This window comes from Canis aureus, chromosome 9, assembly GCF_053574225.1.
Source record: "Canis aureus isolate CA01 chromosome 9, VMU_Caureus_v.1.0, whole genome shotgun sequence".
Lineage (NCBI taxonomy): Eukaryota > Metazoa > Chordata > Mammalia > Carnivora > Canidae > Canis > Canis aureus.
Window position 1 is genome coordinate 64,332,367 of NC_135619.1, and position 15,037 is coordinate 64,347,403.

The window sequence follows — 15,037 nt, forward strand, 5'->3', positions numbered from 1 at the left end:
CTTTCTGTGCTTCTGACTGAATCTCAAGACACAGTCAAGAAACAGACTATTGCTCTACTGGGCTTCTTTGGCACTAAAAAATTAAGGGGTTAAAAAGAGTTAAACAGGGATCCCTGGGTGGCGCAGCGGTTTAGCGCCTGCCTTTGGCCCAGGGCGAGATCCTAGAGACCCGGGATCGAATCCCACGTCAGGCTCCCGGTGCATGGAGCCTGCTTTTCCCTCTGCCTGTGTCTCTGCCTCTCTCTCTCTCTGTGACTATCATAAATAAATAAAAATTTTAAAAAATCTAAAAAATTTTTTAAAAAAGAGTTAAACAAACCTAGCCCTTAAAAAGCACACTAATGGTAAAAACAGTAGTAATCAGGGGTGCCTGGGTGGCTCAGCTAGTTAAGTGTCTGACTCGTGGTTTCAGCTCAGGTCATGATCTCAGGGTCCTGGGATTGAGCCCCACACGCTGGGCTCTGCGCTCAGTGCAGAATCTGCTTGTCTCTCTCTCCCTTTACTCCTCCCCGTGCTCTTGCATGTGTGCATACGTTCTCTCTCTCAAATAAATAAATATGTAAAAAATACTACTATACAGTATTTCTTAAATCTAAATTCAGATCATAAATTGAACCAGGTACACTACTCTAGCATACATTATCGCCCAGACTTCAATTCCCCAGACGACAGGCTAAAGGCTATTTCCAGGATGGAGCCAGACGTTACACAACCATGTAATTTCCAATATGTGAACACTATGGGAGCCAATGAGATCTTTACAGGAGTTTACTAGGAATGTACTCTGCTGCCTAGTGAAGAGATTTGGTTTGGTTCCTAAGCTGAGAAGATGTAATAATCTGGGCATATATTTTTGATACTAATTTTTCAAAAACTAATAAAATGACATTTATCAAGCAAGGCTCTGGCTTAACCTCCTCTTTTCAATTAGTTTCTTATCAGAGTTTTTAGCACCACCAACTGGTTAAAGAGATCTACTGCAAGTTTTGTTTGTCTCTCAACCGGCTTGGTTCATTAAGAGAGGACCATACATTTATTTCACATTTAATTTGTGGTAATTTACTTCAGCTACTAAATAAAATCAGAAATGCCTTTCCTTGTCAGTCAAATAAATAGTAATACACTTTGGCTTGTTCACATAAGAAGGTATACTTTGGTTAGGAAGTCATTAGAGAAAACTAAATCTACCCACGAAAGCTAATTTGATTTATTAAACCATAAGCTTGCCCCCAAAAAACAAAGACTAAGAATTACAATGAAAATCAGAAACTAAAAGAGAAAGAACACAAAATGGTACTGAATACCACACAAGCCTATTGTGTTAATATCAAACATTAATTTAATTAGGAATAAAAATGATTGAGGAGGTAATTTCACATTTAAAGACTTTTGAGATGGGATCCCTGGGTGGCTCAGGGCTTTAGCGCCTGCCTTCATTCAGCCCAGGGTCTGATCCTGGACACCCAGGATCGAGTCCCACATCGGGCTCCCTGCATGGAGCCTGCTTCTCCCTCTGCCTAGGTCTCTGCCTCTCTCTGTCTCTCATGAATAAAAAAAAAATAATAAAATTGTTAAAAAAATAATAAAATAAAATAAAGACTTTTGAGTTTTCCACCAAGATTCCTGACTCAAAGATGGATGCTGCCATCTGACATGCAAGTACATACCATCATTTATCTTTCCTTCTTGTTTAACTGAAACACATCTAGCCATGGGTGCCAGGAAACATACACACAGCACAACTGAGCATTTAACAGTTCAAATCTCATCTCTGTACAATGAATCAGTCAGTAAAAAGAAATAGCCCTGAAGAACTAAGTCTGAGGATTTCTCCAAAACCACCAATTTGTGAATATAAGTTGTCCATGAAAAGTACATCCAGCCACTTGTTGTCATGACCAACTTGTAACCTGTAGAATGAATGGCACCAACATTATAACAAATTTAGTCACTACAAAAACTTATCTATTATTCTACTAGGCAATGTACAAGAGAGAAAGAAAAAGAAGGTTCTAACCAATTAAATGAATTTGACTATGATGGCAGCGTTCCATTAAAAGCTTTCTGATAGAGTTTAAAACTACTGTAATAATTTTCTGATGATAGCAGTTTAAATCTCTATACAAATGTGTAGTCAAATTCATATTTTTTAAGCCCTCTGCATCTAAATCTGCAATTGAAAGTCCTGTAAAGAAGACAATCTGTAATAATCCCAGATAAAATGAAGAACCAGCAGATGCTCTACTCAATTTAACACATAATTTGAAGATATAAACTTTGATCAGCTTCATTCTATTCCTGTCCTTTTATTTATTCATTCATTCATATATTCATTGAACACCTCTCCATCAAACACAGTTAGGTTTCTGCAAAAAGGGAATAACAGTGTGCCTCTTCTACTGCCCTCTACTATCCCTGGGTTGAGCCTCACTCAATATGCCATCTCCAAAGCAGAGAAGATTTCTATTCAAAGTCATGAATGGATTACAAGAAATCTTAAAAATAACATTGACTTGGGTTGAGAAATATATTTTTTAACTTTAATTTTGTTTCCACATCGGTTCTTTAACATAACTTCTGAATGATACTTAATGCTAAAGGTGTTCAGATGTTTTATTTTAACCGTAAACTCAGTCTACCATTATTAGGCAGTGGTATTCTTAAATCAAAAGATACAATTTTGAGGTGTAAGAAAGACACATGACCATTAACAAGGTCAGTGTGACTGTCATCAAATAAAATGTTTTTATTATTTGTCGGTTTTCTACGTCAGTTTTCTTCTTTAACCAAAGGATACAGTAATTGAGAATTACATCTACTGTGGCTTGAAATTAGCAATAGAGGAGCTCAGCTTTACCTGTAGAGTGGGTATGAGTAACAAAAAGCTAATGCGTAGGATCACTGCATGGATTCAGTAAGATTACACTAGCAGGGAACTGCCATCAGTGGCACTGAATGATACAATGCTAGGAAGGTTGGGGGAAGGGGTGTGAGCATCAAGGACAGAGCTCCCGGGTGGGGTGTTCAACACCTGGAGAAGGTGACAAGAATGAAACCTGAGAAAAAGAATGGGGGGGCTACCTGGAGGGACTTGGGTTGGGAGAGCAGTTTTCTAGGCTGGAGGATTAGGTATGTCTGTAGACAGTGATGGAAGTTATAAACAGGAGAGGAAATGGCTGACAGAGAAAGGTCTTAGATCAGAAAACAAGGAGAGGATGATATCAGAACAAAAGAGAGGAAGAAAAAAATAATAGATCCTGTTCCTTACAACTAGAATTGAAAGAAAATTGAGAACTTTTGGGGGTGAAGAGGAAGCAGCAAAGAAAATCCGGGCAGAAGCCAGGACCCTGTCCTTGAAGCAGAAGGCAAGCTCACATGCAGAGCAGAGGGAAAGGTTTGGTACAACGATGACAGACAACAAGTCGATCTGATCATGTGTGACAATGCTAATGAACTGGCTTGGGGTGTGATGCTGCGAATTCTGAAGCCCCTCAGAGGCATGCAAGCTTTAGGTACAGGAAAAGATGCTGATGGCACTCATGCCAACAATTTGCTGTCCCTGAAAGAGGAAATCAAAGATAGATGAGAGAAAGTTCTCCCGGATGGCAATAAGGGTATGACGTGACTTGAGTGACAGCTATCCTAAACCTGAGCATAAGGAAAGCATTCTGGAATTACATAGGATCAGAGCTGGGGAACTATGTACAGAAGATGGATTCAGGTAGTCCAAACACTTTTATCAAGTAGACACAGCAGTTTCTGCCTGAACTGAGAATGTGGTCCAATATGGAATACAAGGGATCTAAGTAATGGGATTCAGGAAGGTAGACACACGAGTTCACAAATCTTTCAGACATTACACTTGATGGGAGAGGGAGAGTGAAATTTTTGTGGTATGTGTGTTCTGGGGAGGAGGTAGACACACTGGAGAAAGGCGGCAAATGGTCAGCTCGCTTTAGGTCAGATTGGCAAGGAGCAGGTCCAACTACCAAGGCCACTTGAGAGCATGTGCTGTGGGCAGGTCAGAACCAAACCTTGGACAGAGGCTCAGCCTGAGGCTGGATTACAAGTGAAGAAAATGAGGGGAAACAGATGTAAACGTTTATTCCCGGGGCTTAGTTGCAACCTAAAAGAGTTGAGGTGGGGCGGCCCGGGTGGCCAGGGGTTTAGCGCCGCCTTCAGTCCAGAGCGTGATCCTGGAGACCTGGGATCAGCTCCTGCATCAGGCTCCCTGCATGGAGCCTGTTTTTCCCCCTCTGCCTGTGTCTCTGCCTCTCTCTCCCTTTTTTTCTCTCATGAGTAAATAAATAAAATAATTTAAATAAATAAATAAATAAATAAATAAAGTTGAGGTGAGAGATGCAGATACACTAGGGGCAGAAAGGATGACGGGGTCCAACACAAGACTCCAGCAGCCATGTTTAGCTACCAGTAACTACTTCTGGGATCCCAAAATTTCAAGTTCCATGGATGAGGGTGGGAGTAGAGATGGGTGCTAAGCAGGAGAAAGGGTAGGAAAAGTAAAGGTTATCTGAACAGACATTTTTCCAAAGAAGACATCCAGATGGCCAACAGACACCTGAAAAGATGCTTCAACATCACTCATCATCAGGGAAATGCAAATCAAAACCACAATGAGACATCACCTTAGTCCCATTAGAATGGATAAAATAAAAAACACAAGTAATAACAGATTTTGGTGAGGATGTGGAGAAAAAGGAAAACCTGTGGACTGTTGGTGGGAATGCAAACTGATGCAGCCCCACAGAAAACAGTATGGAGGTTTCTCAAAAAATTAAAAATAGAATTATCATATGAACCTATAATTCCATTATTGGGTATTTACACCCCCAAAACAGAAACACTATTTCGAAAAGATCTACGTACCTCTAAGTTTATGGCAGCGTTATTTACAATAACCAAGATGTGGAAGCAACCCAATTTCCATAGATGGATGGATGAAGAAGATGTGGGCTATACCCACAATGGAATATTACTGAGACATAAGAAAGAATGAGCTCCTGCCATCTACAATAACATGAATGGATCTAGTGGGTACAATGCTAAGTCAGTCAAGAGAAAGACAAATGCCATGTGTTTTCACTTAACATAGAACTTAGAAACAATGAAAAAAGAGACAAACCAATAGATGCTTAAATACAAACAAACTAGTGGCTACCACAGAGGAGGTGGGGGGAGGATGGATGAGAGAGATAAAGGGGATTAAGAGTATGCTTTTCATGATAAGCACTGAGTAATGTGCAGAACTGTTGAATTATACTGTACACCTGAAACTAATATAACACTGGGTGCTAATTATACTTCAGTTAAAAAAAAAAAGTAAAGGTTATCAGTATTAGAACCTATGCTGCCTCTTCTGGGGTCAGTTTAGGACCTGGGGTAGGCAGAGGTGAGGGAAAGAACAGGAACTAACAGGTGCCACAAGAAGTCCAGAGTGCACTTAATTACCACACTTCCTGACTTTCTCAGACAGCAGATTGCAACCAAGAAGGGATGACAAGCAGATATTGTGGGCAAACTGGAAATGATAAACAGAGTGCCAAAATCAGCCGCTGATGAGAGGGTCTTCCAAGTGGATCAAAGCAGAATCCTACCTTATAAAGAAATAATTGTGAATTTATATATTAGCACCCCTATCCAGTTAAAATTACAAAATCCCACTGGTCTATTTAAAATTGTCTTTTGCTTTCACAATTTATTTGGAAAAATACTATTATAATTCCAAAGGCAAGATGCATTAACACATGGGTTCCTATCAAAACAACCTAAACTGGGATGCCTGCTATAGTCTTATGTGATAAAATGCTACATCAGCTTCCTTTTGTACATTTTTGTAAATAGTTCCTTTTGTGTATAGTACAGATAACCAAATGAAATCTCAGTATAACAATCTAAACTAATCCAATCCATACGCAGAGAAAAGTTAATTATGCAACTAGTTTACCAAGAACATTTCTGGGCAGAGTGAATATGCCTTGCTTCCTCATGTTCATGCTTGGTATTATGGGGATAAAAGGCATGGTTCCTGCCCTCAGGATGCTTACACTGTTAAAAGAAGTAAGAAGGGAATATGACAGGGATTAAGCTCAGTAGTCAATCTGCCTGAGTTTGAGTCTTGGACCCATTACTCACCAGCCAGTGACCTTGAGCACATCCTGTGACCTCTCCAAACTTTTTCCTCCTCTGTAAAACAGGAACAGACAGGGCCTAACCCAGGAGGGTCCTATGAGGATTCATTCAACAAGGTGTCTGGTATGCAGTAAATACAGTAAATGTTAGTGGCTAGTGTTGTTGTGCTTACTATTATTAGATACCTTAATGTGGCTAGTGCTATAGGAGTTCTAAGAAGAGGAAAGAAACTTTCTGGGCCAGAGTGTTCAGGGAAGGCTAGACAGAAGAGAGAGTTCATCTAAGCTCTGAGGAATGGATGCCATTTAGGTTTGTGGATGAGGGAGTTTGAGAAGCGAGGGCAGCATGAGCAAAAATGCTAAAAATGATAGGATCAGTATAGGGTAGGCAGATCAGGATGGTGGAGTTGAATTTCTGATTTGGGAAATGCTAGGAGACATGCTAAAAAGGCATATGAGGTCTCTGTGTATAGGGGCCTTGCATACCAGGCCAAGGGATCTAGGGGCTATCCCGAAGGCAATGAAAAACTATTGCAGTTAAGAAATACAATTAGAAAGCAATACTTAAAAAGTAATATTAATTTCCCTCACCCAAAATGTAACCAAAAAGGCAGGCCGGTGATTTTCAAACTTTAATATGCGTATCTACCACCCAGGGGTCATATTAAAGTGAACACGTTTGACTCTGTACGTTTGGGGTGGGGCCTGAGATTAGGTATTGCTAATAAGCTCCCTGGTGCTGATACTGCTGGTCCTTGGAATACTCTTTAAATGGCAAGTGTGTATATATTCAACGTAGCTTGATGGAGGAGAGTCACCTGGTAGGAGATAGACAAGATGGCTAGACATGAGGTAGCAAACTCATCATGGGTCATTGTGTCACGGAGATAAAAACCCAGTACGGGAAATTCTGTATTCTGATTTTTAGGATATATGTAAGGGGGACAACCAAAACTCTTAAATGTTAACTCCTAACTCTAAGCCCATTTTTTTCCATGTCTTAAAATAATGTTTATTTAAATATCTCATATAAAATGGCAATTTATTTTATTAAGTACAAGCTTTTCTTATTTTATTAATATGATGCATAATATTATCGAGATTATTTTACCCAGGAGTTAGCTATCTACTGCAAAAGAAAAACATAAGAAATTGATTCCTCTTTCTATAAAGGAAAATGGCATGAATACATTCATGATGTGTGGCTATTAATAACTTCAGGGATGACTGAAAGGGTTAGCAACATTTGGTCATAAGAAAGAAACCGTGGCAACAGTATCTTATGTGACAGTTGGATTAAAAGAAAAATAGCCCTCATGCTATTACAGCAAGAACAGCATATTCAACCATATATGTAGATGAGGAATTGGATACGTTGGCCATAACACTTGTTATAGTGACATCTCAAAAACTAAACCCAGGGTTGGATAGCTGTCAAAGCCAGTAATTTCCTCTTGAGAGCGGTCTTTGTCACACTGACAGACCACATCTGTATTCATGCAGTGGTGGATTCTGAATAATATCTGTGATACACAGGGAAAATAAAGAAGACCGCCATGCCACTCTCCATGATAGATAACCCCACCAGCGAGTTCTGGAATGAGAAGAAGCCTGCCAGATCATATAACACAACAGCCTCATTTCTGAGATGAGGAGAGTGCAGGCCACAGAGGTTCGGTGATTTGTGGGAAGGCGGGTAAGTGGCAAGAGCTGGGACTAGAACTCAAGTCTCCTGCTTCCCAGCCATGGGGCTTACTGCTCCACATGACCTTCACAGGGCGCCAGGGTGGCACTGAGAGTACAATAAAAAACACATAATAGAAAGCCCGTTTGCTACATAAGCCATTCATTTTCATAAAATAGAATCATATATTCAACACGTACAAAATTATACTGTACTGTCGCCAAGTGTGGTGTTGAACACTCTGCTGTGCCTACTCACGTTAAGCTCGCACTCATAGTGGATTATATATGCACAAATAACTATGACTAAGTATAAAGAAGGAAAGATACGACAGAAATTTAAAGCAGAAGGTGAAGATAATTTCCTTTTGGGGGTTGCAAGGTGGTGGGTAAGGTGTAGGGCAGGGCCAGCTTTCAGGCTAAGAAAAGTTTAACAGAGGGACCTTGAAGGCGAGTAGAATTTGCATATGGATGGGCTTAACATAGAACAGGACTACAAAATCTGGACATCCTAACTAAAAAGGATTAAATATTCCTTCCAATCAAATAATATATCCTTGATAATATGAACTAAGTTAGCTTAATGGAAGAAACCAAAATAACACATTCTATTTGAAAATCTGCATAATGAGGTCATCACTCTTCTCTACTTGTTTCCCACCAGTTGCTAAGCCTCAATTCCTGCGTCACCAATTCTAAAGTTATACTGGTAAAAGGACACTCTTCAAATGCAAGGTTATTACTTTTGTTCACAGTACAAAATCAATTAAAAACCCTCTGGGGGGAAAAAAAAAAAAACCTCTGAAAAACTGGAATTTTCTTAAAACGATTAGAATATATTTCGATAGCTGGATTTTTTTTAAAGATTTTATTTATTTATTCATGAGAGACAGAGAGAGAGAGAGAGAGAGAGAGAGGCAGAGACACAGGCAGAGGGAGAAGCAGGCTCCATGCAAGGAGCCTGATGTGGGACTCGATCCCGGGTCTCCAGGATCAATCACACCCTGGGCTGCAGGCGGCGCTAAACTGCTGCACCACCGGGGCTGCCCAATAGCTGGATTTTTAAAGTAGAGTTTTATTCAATATGTTGTATGAAATCCTCAAAGAAATGAATTTTTTTTTTAAGATTTTATTTATTTATTCATAAGAGACACATAGAGAGAGGCAGACCCACAGGCAGAGGGAGAAGCAGGCTCTCTGCAGGGAGCTCGATGCGGGACTTGATCCCAGAACCCTGGGGTCTGAGCTTAAGGCAGATGCTCAACTGCTCTGGGCCTCAAGAAATGAAATTCTGAGGTCAGCTTGAATAGCTTACACACACTGATACTGCCCATTCAGGAACCACATGCAAGAGGATAATCAGAAAAGGAAAACTCTGGCAATACAATTCTGAAACAAAAAAGTGAAATAAAAACAAAGAAGATAAAAGAAATTGTGAAATAAAAATTGAAAATTCAAGAAGTCTATTTCTTTGGCCATTATACTTACACACTAGATATTGCTTGTAACAGCTATCTGTATACAAAGAATGAGATAGGACTTCTAGATTTGAAAAAAAAAATACTTTTCTATACACAGAAGCATGCGGATAATTCTGGATCAATAATCATATTCATCATAGTAGGTACTCACTATAATAACTGTGTTCATATTGAGGTCACATGACTACATTTATAAGAGAACCATTCTGATACACAAAATAATGACTAGGAAACCTTTCCTTGTCTGAGAAAATGATATGCAACAAGTGTGCTACCAGCAGAAAAGAATTCCAGAAAGTTAAAGAAGAGTGAGAAATATTACTTCAAAAGAGAGGCAAATGAATTGAAAAATAAGTGGTAAAAAAAAAAAAAAAAAAAAAAGATTCTATTTACTTATTTGAGAGAAGAGAGAGTAGGGAGGGGCAGAGGGAGAGAGAGAGAATCCCAAGCTGACTCCACACTGAGCACAGAGCCCAACATGATCTCATAACCCTGAGATCATGATCTGAGCTGAAACCAAGAGTTGGATGCTTAACCAGCTGAGCCACCCAGGCGCCCTGAAAAATAAATGCTGTTTTAAATCACTCTCCTTTAGGCCCCTTGGCTCTGTAAGACTCTCTTCCAATCAGTGTAAAAGAAGAGTCTGTTAGTTCATTCTATCCAAGGTCATGACAACCCTTCCCTCCATAATGGCCGTGACATGAGACATGTATGATCTTTCTGCCAAGAAAATATCTATCACTTCCTAAATCCCTACTCCACTAAAACTCTGACATTGAAAATATCTTCACCAAAAAGTCATAAAATGCTCTTATTATCAACCCATTTTTAATATCCAGAAAAGGAAAGTTAGAGGTTCCTTGTTTTTTTACCTTCCCCATGTAATATGAAGAATGAGATTCTTTTTTTTTTTTTTTTTAATTTTATTTATTATTTATGATAGTCACACGGAGAGAGAGAGATAGAGATAGAGAGAGAGAGAGAGGCAGAGACACAGGCAGAGGGAGAAGCAGGCTCCATGCACCGGGAGCCCGACGTGGGATTCGATCCCGGGTCTCCAGGATCGCGCCCTGGGCCAAAGGCAGGCGCCAAACCGCTGCGCCACCCAGGGATCCCAAGAATGAGATTCTTACACCAAAAATATCAGATACACTGGGATGCCTGGGTGGCTCAGTCAGTTAAGCACCCACCTTCAGCTCAGGTGATGATTCCAGGGTCCTGAGATCAAGTCCTGCATTAGGTTCCCTGCTTAGCGGGGAGTATGCTTCTCCTTTTCCCTCTACCCCTCCTCCTTGCTCGTGCTTTCTCTCTCTTGCTCTCACCCTCTCTCTCAAATAAATAAAATCTTAAAAACATATATATCAGATATAACTTTAAATGTCTCCAGTCATGATTAAAGAGAGTTTTGGTGCCTCGATATTTCCACATTACTTTAGTATCTGGCAATCTGCCTGCACACTCAGAACCTCAGACAGCAGGTCAGGAAGTGGGGCTTCTGCACATCCACATTTCATTTCATTGCTGGAAAGCAGAAGCTTCCCAGAGCTTTTTGCCAATTGACAGGTGGTGGGAAAGAGCAAATCTCAGTGCTTACAATGAGATGGAGAAAGCTCCTAGGCATGGAGAAGTAAATATACCCACGCAGAGAAAAGGCCTGCCAGAAATACCACAGGGTGCTGATGGCGGGCAAATTCAGGAAAGAACACGAAGCCAGCTCCTTGATAACAAACAGCTGAGGCTAAATTGTGAATTGCAAGCGACCCCAAAATAAAGCAAAGAGAGGCCATTAGAGATTAATTCATGAAAACCCCATGCAAAAAGACAAAAATGGAAGGCAAAGCCATGTGTAGTTTAAAGCTCCTGACTGCATTTTAAAGTACTTTTTCCTAGTTTGGAAGAAGTAAATTAAACCAGAAAAAAAATAAATACCTGTGAGAACTTCACTGTCACTGGACAGAGTAAGTGACAAGGAACTAACAATTTTTATTAAGTACCATGCATGAGGCACCATGCTGGGAAAAGTGGAAGTTGTAGGTAAGCTCATAAACTCAAAGAGCTTGTAGTACCTTATGAAGATAATCCTGAACACTGTATTTGTGTTTATGAAGTAAGTGAAAAAAAATACATACATAAATACTACCAAAATTTAGTGAAAAGAGACAAGATTGTTCAATATAAAGAAAAAGAAAATTTTATTGAGCAGGACCTTAAAGGCAGGTCTAATCTGGGCAGGTAGGAAGTAAAGAAAGGCAGTGCCAGCAGAGGAAACAGAATGAAATTTAAATACACATCACATGTTCAAAGGAACAACCATTACGCCAAGGGAAACACAGGACTTTGGGGCTAATGAAAGATGGGTGTGAAAAGGAACCAGATGTTGGAGAGCCAGGTTAAATAGTTCTAACCTTACCTGTTAGAGGCACTGAAGATTTCAGAATGTTTAAAAAAAAAAAAAAAAAAACTATAAAATTTTCTATGAGTTCTGTAAGTATTAAAGAGGAAAGATATTTTATAACCCTTTAGTGCTAGAAACAGCTTATCATCTCACATTCATCATATCATACAAACAAGTACTCTTCAGTTCTCAAACCTCTTGAACTTCCACCATTTGTAATAGGTAGGGAAAAAAAAGATCTTCAAAGAAAGAATTTAACTCCTGAATAATGAAACATCATCTCTGATATAGCTTCAGTTATTTTAGCACACAAATTATAATTACTAGTTCTAAGTAGAAAACAAAGTTTCAAATAATGGAAGGAATCTTGTATTTTGAATCTACATATTAAACATTTTAGGATATCTTTAGAGCTAAGATAAACTAATACCAATTTCTGTCTCTTGGTTTAAGAAAGTAACTTGTTCTTCAAAACCCTTCCCTTGGAAGAAAACTTATTTTCCTTAATTTATATGAAAAAAAAAGCTATAGGGATGCCTGGGTGGCTCAGAGGTTGAGCATCTGCCTTTGGTTCAGGGCATGATCCCAGTTCAGGGATCAAGTCCCACCTTGGGCTCCCTGTGAAGAGCCTGCTTCTCTCTCTGCCTATGTCTCTGCCTCTCTGTCTCTCATGAACAAATAAATAAAATCTTAAAAAAAAAAAGAAAAAAAATGCTGTTATTAGCACCCAATCACTCATTAAAAATAAAATCTCAAAATCATTGTTTTCCCTAATAAAGCAAACACATCTATAAAACAAGAATCGTAAGTAAATAGAGGCTGAGGGAAGATACCATAAAATAATAGAGCAAAATAACAAAAGGAAATTAAACATCAGCATATGTAGCTTAAGAATGAAGTATATAAAAGAAAAAGGAAACCATAACAGAGAAAAAGAAAATCCACATTGAACACAGGACAAAGAATAGACTGCTGAAAATATGTGACAAGACATGGTGAGCAAAACAAGCCAACAAAATAGAAGCCAACAGACAATTTAAGAGGACTTTCAACATAAGATTAATCAGTATTCTCAAAGAAAAGGAAAGTGATTAAAAAATGTTAATGTTCAATCCATTATATATTCTTATTCAAGGACAATGGCCCAGCAAAACATTTTGAAATGTGAGAGACACCAGGGAATGCAGTTATGATCCCTATGAGAGGACAGAGTTCAACTAAGTAGAAACTATGGCACAAGGCCTAGAGGTGAACTGTGAATCCACGTAACTATAGAACTAGAACAAGAAATTATGATTGCTAATCATAAATGTTATACTATATATACCCATTAGAGATGTGTTATAAACCCTGACAATATATATATATTTAAAACCATATAGCTCTTATTCATGATAAAATCAACAATGTAAACATTCCTGGAGTAATTAGGCAGCAATTCACAAACCTAAAAATATCTCATTTAGCTCTTGGAATGCTTTAACGAATGATCCATCAACTTACAAGCAAAATGATTCTTTGATGTCTTATGCCCCCTATCTGTCTCTTTGAGTTGGTTGTTTTGGTTGGTTGGTTTTATTGTTGTGGTTAGTTGGTACAGCTTAAAAAAATTAAGGTGCAGTATGGACAACTACTTCTGAAAGAAACCAAGCTTGATTTTATTAGTTTCTTAGGAAACTATGGCAGTCAATGAATTGAAGGTAATGAAAACTTCAGTCATTTACACCAAAGATGACCCTGTCTATCTAGGATTCTCCCACTCTAACAGTCTTCTTCTAGTGTCTTTGGTTATCAACTTTCTTCTGGGTAACTGTGGACCTGGGAAATGAACTCCATTCCCAATGGTCAATTAAGTCAAACGCAACTCCCACTGTGCAAAAAGTGAGTGTCTAACCTTAGAAACATTATGCAATTTTGTATCACTAACAGCCTTAGCAACTGATTTTTTTTCCTTATTCTTGAAAACTGTTGGCACCACTGAAACAGAGTTTTGTGGAAGACAGACATCTCTGCATCTTTGACCTACTTCAATCTGTACTTAGAGGAACTATTTTCCTCTCCTTATTTGGTTTCACAGCTTCATTTAATATGTGTTATGCATCATTTATTCTCATTTGGGGACTGTGGTGCTAAAAATAATAAAAATGAGAGTTTAAAATGGGCATGTTCAATTAACAAAAGTGCCTTGTTTGGCTGTGATCTCCAGACTGTTTCAATCCATAACCATAAGAAGTATAAGATTTGTGAGCAAAAAAAAAAAAAAAAAAAAAGAAGATTTGTGAGCATTTGATATATTTATTTACAGGTGAATTGTGCACATGCTGCTGAATTAATATTGTTTGTACACTACAAGGCATAATATAGAAGGGCTGTATTTAAGTGTATTTTTCAAAAATACACTTGAGCTATGAGGTTGTACCTACTAAAACTGTTTAACATATAAAGGTCAGCAATTATGGGCACTTGCCTTTTTGTAAAAGAAATATGCAGTAACAATTCTTTCCTTCCATGAGGTAGAAATACATTGATGCTCATTACTCATCTCATCACAAAGTGTATACAAAGATGCTACTATATTTCAAAGGTTTTGCTGTTCTAGAATCAACTAAGTAATACTGTTCTATGGCATTCTGTCTACATCTGGCTTTAACTCCTGTGGTCTCCTTCAATAGCTTGCTCAACAACTTGCTTGTGAATATTACAGTAAAAGAACATCATAAAGGTCACCATTAATGACAGTGAGAGCAAGTCCTTATTTCAAATAACTTGATCATTTCTATTGAGCAGCACTGACTTCTGATCAGATTTCATGAAATTATTTTTACCCCAAATGGGAATATCTGCCATCTGTTACTACTATCCACTTTTTTCTTCCTCTCTAACAGCAACTTAAAGGGCACATGACTACACAGAGCGAAGACAACGTTTTTCCAGTCTCTTCTCTCTTGCAGCTATCCATGGCATTAAAACCGAGTTTAGGTCACTAGGGTATAAGTAGAAACAATGGATAGCCTTAAGAGGAAGTGAGTATCTTCTGCTTCTGCTTCCTTTCCTCTGTCCTAGCTAGAATCCAGATGTGATGGCCAAAATCTAAGCAGTCACCTTGCAGCAAGAGGGAAATGCCTGGTGTTGAGGCAGCCAGCACAGTAAGAGGAAAGGAATCCAGGTCTTTTATTAATTTGTTGCCATCAAGTCAGCCCTGGACTGCCTGTGTTTATGTAGGAGAAATATACTACTGTCTTTTTTTTAGTTTCGTGAGATTTTGGGTTTTCTGGCTCTTGATGCAGGAGGGATCACTAACAGATACACCTGGGAACAGATGATGAAAA

General features: G+C 38.8%; 1 protein-coding gene across 24 annotated transcripts in view; it reads right to left on the reverse strand.

Moving 5' to 3' along the window:
• The window catches only part of EFCAB11 (EF-hand calcium binding domain 11), a 148,143-nt gene that overhangs the window by 110,604 nt on the left and 22,502 nt on the right, over window positions 1-15,037 (reverse strand). The gene's annotated exons all lie outside the window — the stretch shown is intronic.